At 34.0% G+C, this 9,760-nt stretch overlaps 1 long non-coding RNA gene across 1 annotated transcript; it reads left to right on the top strand.

Moving 5' to 3' along the window:
* Positions 1-4,936: 4,936 nt before the first annotated feature.
* On the top strand, positions 4,937-8,824 carry LOC148622068 (uncharacterized). Its single transcript, XR_015920562.1, has 3 exons — positions 4,937-6,328; positions 7,406-7,797; positions 8,487-8,824. It is a non-coding gene; the product is annotated as an uncharacterized LOC148622068 (long non-coding RNA).
* The last annotated feature ends 936 nt before the right edge of the window (positions 8,825-9,760 follow it).

Raw genomic sequence — 9,760 nt, 5'->3', positions numbered from 1 at the left:
TGTACTTTGTTACTGTTTCGCCGAACCACTATGCTTGTGTTAGAAATGGGTAATTTCGAATATATGCTATCCTTTGTTCCACAGACAACCATCAAGTCGTACAAAGGTATACATATGTACTTAGCTTTGATGCAAGTTTACTCTCCAACATTTTTTTTCAAAAGACACGATAGTCATAGATCATTGATTTCTAAAAGCAGTTCATAAGAATACACTCCTGCACGTCTATAATGTGTAATGGTTTTGGTAAATTGGAAAAATACAACTGAACTGTATATATAGACAGCATGTATTTGTTGTGACTTTTTTATCGAACAGATGGTATTAAGACATGGTAAACTTCAGAGACGCTTCAACTTGGTGCAGTATGTTTTAACTGTCCGAACGGTATTTTTTCTATATAAATCATAGCTTTTTAACTTGGTGTGCCAAATTCCGGAACGTGGAGTTCGTAAGGTGTGACACTTCACAAGTTGGACATGCATAATAGCGACGCTGCATGCGTGGCTCCCCGACCGAGTGTAACTGGCAGGGCTTTTAAAACAGTTATTTCATATGACGGATCATATTTGTTTTTCTCCTACTTGCTCCTAAGTTCTATCCTTTCTGTCGACATTATGGCGCTTTAAACAACATCTGACTGCCCTGATATATTTACTATGTGAATTCGATATTCAATTCGACAATTATATGATTCAAAATAGAATTTTAAAAGGTTTTTAACATTATAAAGTTTCACGACATACAGCTTTCTATACACCTAACACTGTTTGCCGAAATACCATTTATTTGTAAACAAGACCCACAGAATCTAAAATAATCATTTTCGCAACATAGTGCAACCTTCTCATGTTCCTTATATAATGCATTATTTGCACATAGGACTATTGTACATTTTAAAACTGTTCCATTTAAATTAAAGTGTATGTAAAAACAATTAAAATATAACATTTCACGATGTTCTCAAGCTTGACACCCTTTAGTTGGTCTTTACCTTGTGTGCCAAAACATACTTTAAAATGTTAACATTGAGCATGGTTTCGAACAATACCGTTCTATGGGCTTTTAAGAACATATTCACATCTTGGGTTTGACAATAGCCATTTACATGGATGACTTTTAGGTTCTTGGGTCGTAAACCAACGACCCACGAAGTTGAAACATAAAAGCTTATAGTTTTCAGCACGAATAAACACAGGCTAGATAGAATAGCACACGAACCAGTGGACAGGGTGCATTTTAAAGTTGAGCCATTGTTCTCTGCAATGTGAACCACGCCATGATATTAAACATTAGCCAGTTTCTAACAAAAATACAACTTATCATTAAAAATCAATGCGGCGATTTTTATCAAATACTTTATTTATAGGTTGTGTTTAGGATATTTGAGTTGACTATACCCTTAATTGTAAGCACAACTTCCTAACAATAGAACCAGTGTAAACGTAGCACTCTGGTAAGGCACATAACAAGTGTAGTTTATAGTGATCGAAGCATATCACAATACCAAAAAACAAAAAACAAAAAGAATAATAAGCATACCTGACTCTTAGAATTAAGCGCCTAGTTGTAGAAAAAAAGTGTCACTGTTTTTTTTTACGTTTTCGGATACACTAATTTCGAATCATGCCAATGTGTATGCTGCCGCTTATGGTACATGTTACATTCCGTTTTTTTGTCCATTTTCACGGAGAAGGGGTAAATATAAAAGAACTGTAGACCAAATTCAATGCCAATGGTTTTCTGGAAATAATTCCAGGCTGGGTGCATGTACTTTTAATGCGGAACAAGTTACTTTCACCGATCAATCACTGCATGGTTAATGATAAACATATGATTTACACCTAGTTTTGTCTGGGCCATCCGTCATTCGTCTGTCATCTTGTACTGCAGATCTATACTATAGAAGCTTACAATGTTATTTCTTAATCGGTGCATCTAGACATTGTTTAAGACTTAAAACTTAACCAAAATAATAATTCAAAAATTTTTATAAATTAAAGGTGTTGCCATAGATGTCACAGCAGTACGAGTCCCACGGAGGGAACGACCAAAAATAAATATATATATTTTGAAGTATTTGTCAATATTTTAAAATTATTTACTTTACAATAGGGCAAGAAAAGAAAACAATTTGACTTGTTCTCAAATGTAACATTGTACATGTAAACAATATCGACGTTGTACATGAGTTATATAATGTTTTTGTCAAGAAAAGGGTGAAGTGTCGATGTGTCAGATAAGGAGGCATCCGAAAATAAAAAGCATTAAAAATGCATCTTAGGAGCACTATTAAGTTTTTAATATTGATACAATCTATTAAACTGATTAATTTTGAAATTAACTGACAGCTATCTCTGCTATAAACTACTAAAATGGCTGAGAAGAAAGTTGAAATACCTAAATATAAAAAAAATATTATGCTTTATATATTTAGATGGCAAGATGTTTTTGCAAAAATGCAGGCGGTGACAGTAACCTGTCGCGAAGAAGCATTGCGCTCATGAATGTTCTCTATAGGACAAACTGACTAATGTTCTTATAAATATCTTTCAAGATGAAGTTGCAGTATTCTGTAAAGAATTATCTGTACGGTACGTGTACATGCATGGAGTATCCCTTTTTAAAGACGAAACCTGGTACGAATCCAAACTCTACATCGTAGTCTAGTTAACGTAACATACAAGAGGCACTAGATGACTCGACTGTCATGGCAAAACCAGAGAGTTTTGGCATGTCTGGAAACCGATTCACACCTGATCGAACCGATGGTAAAATGAAAATGCAATTAATAGGCAAGTTAAAAGTTTTGGGGGGTTGAAAGACTATGAAATAATTATGTACAAGGTTGGCACTGAGAACTTAGCTATATCAAAGCGTACGATTCGTTGATTAACGACATTATATCAGAAATCACAACAATTAAATGGTCTCTTTCAAATTAAATGTTTCAATATAGAACACGCATCTGCCAAACTTGATCAAAGTTATAGTTCCTTCCAATCTATCATGACGCTTATATTATCAAGTAACTCATCAGAAAGTTTTATGGTTCTTCCAGCGATTCGTGAAGTACTAAACCGTTTACATACGTTTCCTGAGTCTTTACCGACGCATATTTGCTTAACTTGAACATCTGTCATGTATTTCATAACAGTATACATTTCAGAATCACCAAGAACTAATCAGGCTTTATGGTTTCATATTGTTTTATATTATACGAGTGAAGACATATGGTTTTGCCTTTGAAATGTGTGATCTTTCGGCTTTCATACTTGTTATCCCAAAGCCAAGACTCTGACAGTCATGTGTTTTTTTGGGTTTTTTTTGGAAGAAATATACGAAATTGATCCATCACATTAATTCTGTTCAGCTGTTCAAGTCTATTTCTTTAGCGTGTCACACACAGGTGCACGATATTGTGTGTTATTGCAAAGTAATTAATGTTAAAAAAAAGAGAGAAATGGCGAACGGAAAAAACAGTTATTTTTCGTAGAAAATTAGTTTATACATAGTTACAAACAATCTGGCAAGAGACACTAAATTCAGACGGTCATGACAATACGCGCCCAAAGATGATCGTACTGGAAGCATCCATACTTTAGTTTCAACGAAATTTTTTAGCTCAACGGTGTATATATACGCTGCAGTGGCCACTGTCGTGAATCTTATTAAGTCGGGATCATCTCTCAGATTTCGTGATAATCCAGCGCAACACCGCTTTATTCGACAATTATAATACCATAACATATTTGTACAAATACCTTCTTCAAAGGAACTTAAACTAATTAAGCACCTGGTGTGTTACCTGAAGACAAATGTTCGCAGTCAACCATGCCCAGTGACCTATGTATTAAATTGTCACAGTTAATAAACACACAGATAGTTTTTATGCTTGCAGAGATATTTACTGTTCAAATAATGTAGATTTACCTAAATATGGAGCAATTGCTTATTTCGTAATTGGCATCGGTCTAAAGAATGCTTTCAGTTGCACATTTGCTGCTGAACTGGGTCTCTTTTAATAGGACGAAACCTGAATGAAAGACCGGCGCCAATTATACCAGATTGCTGAAATTGTAGCCCGAATAAACTAAGAAACACTGCATTGAATGAGTTTACTGAATTCAAAATGCATGCACTGCTGTCATTTCTAGGCAATCAAAACTTCATCAAAGTCCGAGTAGACGTAGACCCATTAAACTTGCTTGGAAGAGTAATCAAGGGAACCAAGGTTATAGCGGTAATCAAAAGAATGTAATCCAGGGACAAAGACCGGAGATGGAAAACAAACATACACAACAAAGAACATAGAGTAACCAAAATCATATATACAAAATAACAAAAGCAAATGAGAAACTCGGATTCCACTAAAAACTGGGAGTATGGACCAGGTGCACCGGTAGGGTAAGCGTCCTCTGCTTTTCTAGAAACACCCGCCGAGTTGCTCATAAAAAGTGAAGTCCGGGGTAGACGAAAGAGGAAAGGAAAACTATGACACGTTGAACAAATCAGTTTTCATGGCGCAGATGGATACACCGTAACGATCCACGAGTTCATGATGACGGCCATAAAACTTCTGTAGTGATGACCTCGATCTTGTAGCAACATAACCCTGCTTCAGAAGCCTTTTTGTTAGAATTCTAGCGCAATACAAAAAGTCTGCGTAGTCTCGGCAAGCTCTGGCATAACGTATGAATTGTGATATGAACACTCCATACGCAGGTGCTGAAGGGATATTGCCACCGATGAAAGGAAAGTGAATGAAAAGTCATTGGAATTCCTAAACAGTAATAGACCATGATTTGATTGATTCCGAGATACAAAATGTATATGTTTGATTAAGAAATATAGGGTTTTGTGAGGTATCATGTCACATGTATACATGCATTGGTACTAATGATTTTTTTTTTCACAGAAGGGTTCTCGTTATGTATATAAATTAACACAATCATTTCAGAAAACCCCGATTATAAAATATTGTTGTCTGTGAAATTACCTTGGTTTCAGGGTTTTAAGAAGTCTAAGGAGTAAAAAAGCACTTGTGAAAAACTTTGTTGTCTAAATTCTGACATGAATCCTATGAAGCAATTGTTTTCATTCTTAGGCTTAAACAGAAGATATTCATTGGCAACACAGAAAGAAGAATAAAAATCAGGAATTTATTGACCTATACAGTGTAAACCAGCATTGAATTGTAATAAACAACATTACAAACAACGCCAGACACAAAATGGCACTGATCGAAGAAAGTGTTAGCACATGGGAGCACCACAACATATCAGGAGAAACATTCTTTAACTACGGACAAAACACAAGGAAGTTATATAAAAAAGGTATACCAACGAGTAGGATTATACCAGTACAGTGTAACAATTTCAAACATTATTACTTTCACGACACCATATCTGATAACATAACGAGAATTATGTGACAATTTAAAGAAACAAACGAATCAAATACATTCAACGTAGACGGAAACAGAAATTAAAAGATGACTGTACCAAGTAACTAAACAACCAAGAAAAGGTTGACATGAACTTTTATCTGAGACAATTGAGAATCAATCTGACACAACCACAAATAGGCTATAGGGTAGATCTATCAGGATGAATTACTCTTCAGAATTCCTCAGTTGTCACATAAACGGATATCTTTAATGAAAGAATATAACGCATAATACAGGTTTAACAGCTTAATTTTACATATTTTTGTAAATATAATCCAATTTATCAAATAGCGAATGACAGTTTAGATTAGTTAGTCGCCGTACAAAGTATAAGTTTTGTTTACTAAGTTGAGTCTGGATGGTTAACAAGGGTGTAAAACTAAAGCCTAACGCGTCAAAATTGATTTTTTCGTATGTTTAGAGACGTGTTCATTATTGAGGTTCTTATGGGGAATTATTACGTAACCATTGCAACTGTTTCTCCTCACTCCATCAGGTGTACATGTGGTATGCTATGAATCTATTGTTATTGACGGTTTTCCACAATTGCCCCCACACGAGACGTTACGAAGATACGGCTTATTTCTATAGTTACGAACTAATATAAGACCCTCTATGGTACAGATCAGGGAGACGTGTGTAATTCGAGTGATCTCAGTACAACAAGTTATCGCTGGATTAGGCTAAACTTGTAGATTAAACCATGTTCTTAAAACCAGAAAACTCGCCTCACCTTTAAACCATTTCTTTGCTTAGAGCCATGACCATTTGTCTTTTAAAGTTTTACCTTCAACCTCTGGTATCAAGTACTGTTTTTACACGATTTTGCCATCTTCATTCATTTATTTTTCTGTTAAAATTTTCTGTGGTTCCCGAAAGGTAAGATATCTAACTTTTCCATAGCTATTTTACTTTGTCTTCCAATGTGTATGTCTAGCAAGAGTATACATATAATCTATTGTCGGCTAGTAGTTGGTGTTGTTGAACAATGAAATCTACCATTTATATGAAATAAAAATATTTTTTTTTAGTTTATCAACTGCAAAATCCTTTTATTTCCTGAACAAATAATTGTTCATTCATGTTGTGATAAGGTTGGCAGATCTGTGAACTTAGTTTTTTTCTTTATTAGCAGAAAGCAGTGGCTGTATGAAACAGTAGCCGAATATGGACTAAGTGAAAATATAGTGCATATTAAATGTGTTATTTTATTGATTTTATTTGTAAATAGTCAGGAATGAAATAGTCAGGAATGAAAGTCGAAGTTTTATAAAAAAAAAAACCTCTATGCCGTCTGAGAAAATTCTGTTATTCTCTGTTTGTTGAACCAAATTCTCATCTTTGTTCCAACGTAACTCTCTACTAAGAGTGAAATAGTCTGTGTTTAATTATCCTTTGGTGAGTTTCTTTTACTCGGATTATAAAATCTTGTATGACAAGTAATTTCCTTTCGTTTAAAGAAAGGGTGTCGTTGAGAAAATGTACAAGGTTTTTGCTTATTCCAGCTGTGAATTTTATTGAAGTATTTCATCAATTTAAATCGGTTCTACTCCCCGAATGAACTTTTCTATAGTTCCTGTCGTTGCACTGGACAATTTCGTGATTGTATGAAAAGAAATCCGGATCTAATTATATCATGTACCATCTCTATGTTTATATTCATTTCTCGTCTTCAAACACAAGTAAATGGAAAACCAATATAGTCTATTTGAAGAGAAATCTCGCGTAATTGTAACAAAGGAAGGCGTTGAAAGGGTCGTGCTTCTAATTTATGGTTTGGGCACTGAAAATTTTATTTGTACAAACGGCTTAGTAGCTCTGCATTATGTCAATTCCTTTTCAACCCTTTTTACCTCGGCTGAAGTCCCTTTGATGCTACAGGGTTTGTTGTTCAATCTACGAATGTTTCCCCATTCAGGTTTACTTGCTCTCGATTTTAGTGTGTTTGTTTTACAGATTGACTGGTAGTCCATTCTATAAATATTGGTAAATCAGAATCGGAAGGATGACAGTTAGAAGTGTGTTGACCAATTAAAGTGATCAAACATGAACTGCTCTGAGCCAACTATTTGTTGCGAACCAAGAGGAAAATGTGTGAAATTAAAATTGAATTCATTGATTCATTAAAAATGTTAGAAATTTTAATTATCCAAAATTACTTTGTTTCTAGCGGTGAGCATAAAGGGTAGCATGATATCACAAGCGTGGAGATATCCTTAAACAATTCCAGGTAATGAATGGAAAATCTGCGACATACTATCCTCAGGAAAATCTGACACCCTATTCTCAGGAAAATCTGTGACACCCTATCCCAACAAAACAAAACAGGACCAAAGACAAACGGAATGGTAATCAATCTTATAAACTCTCTTCACTTTCACAAAATTAGAATTAATATGTTTAGTAATAATCAATTTTAGAATCCTTAAATGAAAATTCAGAACTCAAAGAAATTTACAAAATAAGAGAGTAAAGAAATCTGAAGAAAACTGCTTTAAAGCATAATCAGTAGTCATAATAGTAGACATTCAGTAGTTCTGACCATCTGCGCTGACAAATGTTACAAGAATCTCAATCGTTATGTAATTACTTTCTGATTTTATTTCATATAAACGAAAATTACATTTATACCGATTTCTTTGTATAAAAACGATGATTGCGCCTATTATTCACCGCTTTACAATACAGAGGAATGAAGTATTAAATTTGTTATTATGTTGCATAACCAGAGTAATGTATTATGGATAGTTATGACAGGATTACCTCACTAGTAAATGTATTTGGTATGATTAATTTTGTGTTTTGTTCAATTATTTCAAAGGAGTTTTTGTAAGGCAAATGGACATTAAGCTCCCCCAAGGGCTATATTTGTTTTATCACATTGGAATTGTTTCCCAATAACATGTGTCATGTTATGTTTAAAAATCAATTATCAGTTGGGATTTATTACTTTGTTTGGTATCAATGTATAACTGTATTCAAATATCTTTTACATGATATGATCATTAATAAAATGAATTTATTATTTTTGTTTTAGGTTGATCATTTTGTTCGTCATGTTTTAATTTTGCAACACATTCAGAATTGAAGTTTTTTGGTACACCTTTTTTTCCAGTCTATGTTCTGATTCCATAGTTTGACTCTTGATGACTGGTTCCCGGAACTATGTTCCAGATATTAGACTCTTGATGACTGGTATTTTCTCACATTAGCGGTCATAGCTAAAACCAGAATGAAAACTGGAAGTTAACTTTCTTTTGGACAATACGTTTAATCCAAGATGCCATGGCGACATGATTGCCAATAATTCTAAATTGCGTATAAGGACCACTTAGATGTAATGTAAAAATTAAAATAGAATACTAATAACATAAATTAATTTTGTTTATTCACACGAGTACTTTTTTGTTGCTTCGTGCATCCATATTTATATTCGAGCACTCTCAAGCATCAATATAAATGAGTGGTTAGACCTTTATTTATACACTGGGTGACTTCAAATGTCGAATAAACAACTAAAGATAGTGTTTTAAAGTCTGAGAAATGAACAAAATCTTATTTGTAAATGTATTGATATGGTAATGTAATAATTGTGTGACTTTTAACATTATGTTATGAAATATGGAAATTGTACAATCAGGTATAATGTATAGATTTTAACATCTCGGTGTAAAAATCAACTCTTTAAAAGTGCAATCATTTGTATACCATCGAAATCAGACACCACAACAAAAAAGGTAATTTACGAGTTATTAATTATCCAAAACTCGGCAATATTAGGTAATAAATAAAACACCGGATCATTAAATGTCAACATATATAGAATTTTCACACTATATGGACTTGACGGATAGTTTGTCCTAGTCTAAATGTATATACCCGCTAGACATTGGCATGACAGAAAAGTTGGGGTCCTACTTTTTCTTGCAGAAACAAGTGAAATATATCTCTTAATCATTATATTGTAAGTGTCCAATAAACCGGCAATAGTGTGATTTCTAGATAAGTGCAGAAAAGAACGGCGGTCTGATTAGGTCAGGCAAAAATGTGTGTGGAAAACAATTATATTGTATTAAGTGCGCACATCATAATATCTTTCGACTCTATCATATTATATTATGCGCACATCATTATTTTTTGCACGGAAATTACAGTTTTTTGTGTGCGTAATATAAGTTCTTCTACGCACAGACTTTGCTTTTTTTTTGCTCCGGGTCTCCGTAGAATAGTAAACCCGAGAGCACTATAGATTGGAATTCCATGGACTTAACTCCAGGGACACCGAACTACAGGGAACAATCGTACAACCCA

Source organism: Perna viridis, chromosome 3 (genome assembly GCF_037379345.1).
Source record: "Perna viridis isolate PV_CMFRI_1.1 ecotype Kerala chromosome 3, ASM3737934v1, whole genome shotgun sequence".
In the NCBI taxonomy this organism is placed as follows: Eukaryota; Metazoa; Mollusca; class Bivalvia; order Mytilida; family Mytilidae; genus Perna; species Perna viridis.
Note: the sequence above shows the minus strand (reverse complement) of the source record. Positions and strands in the feature narration are given on the sequence as shown.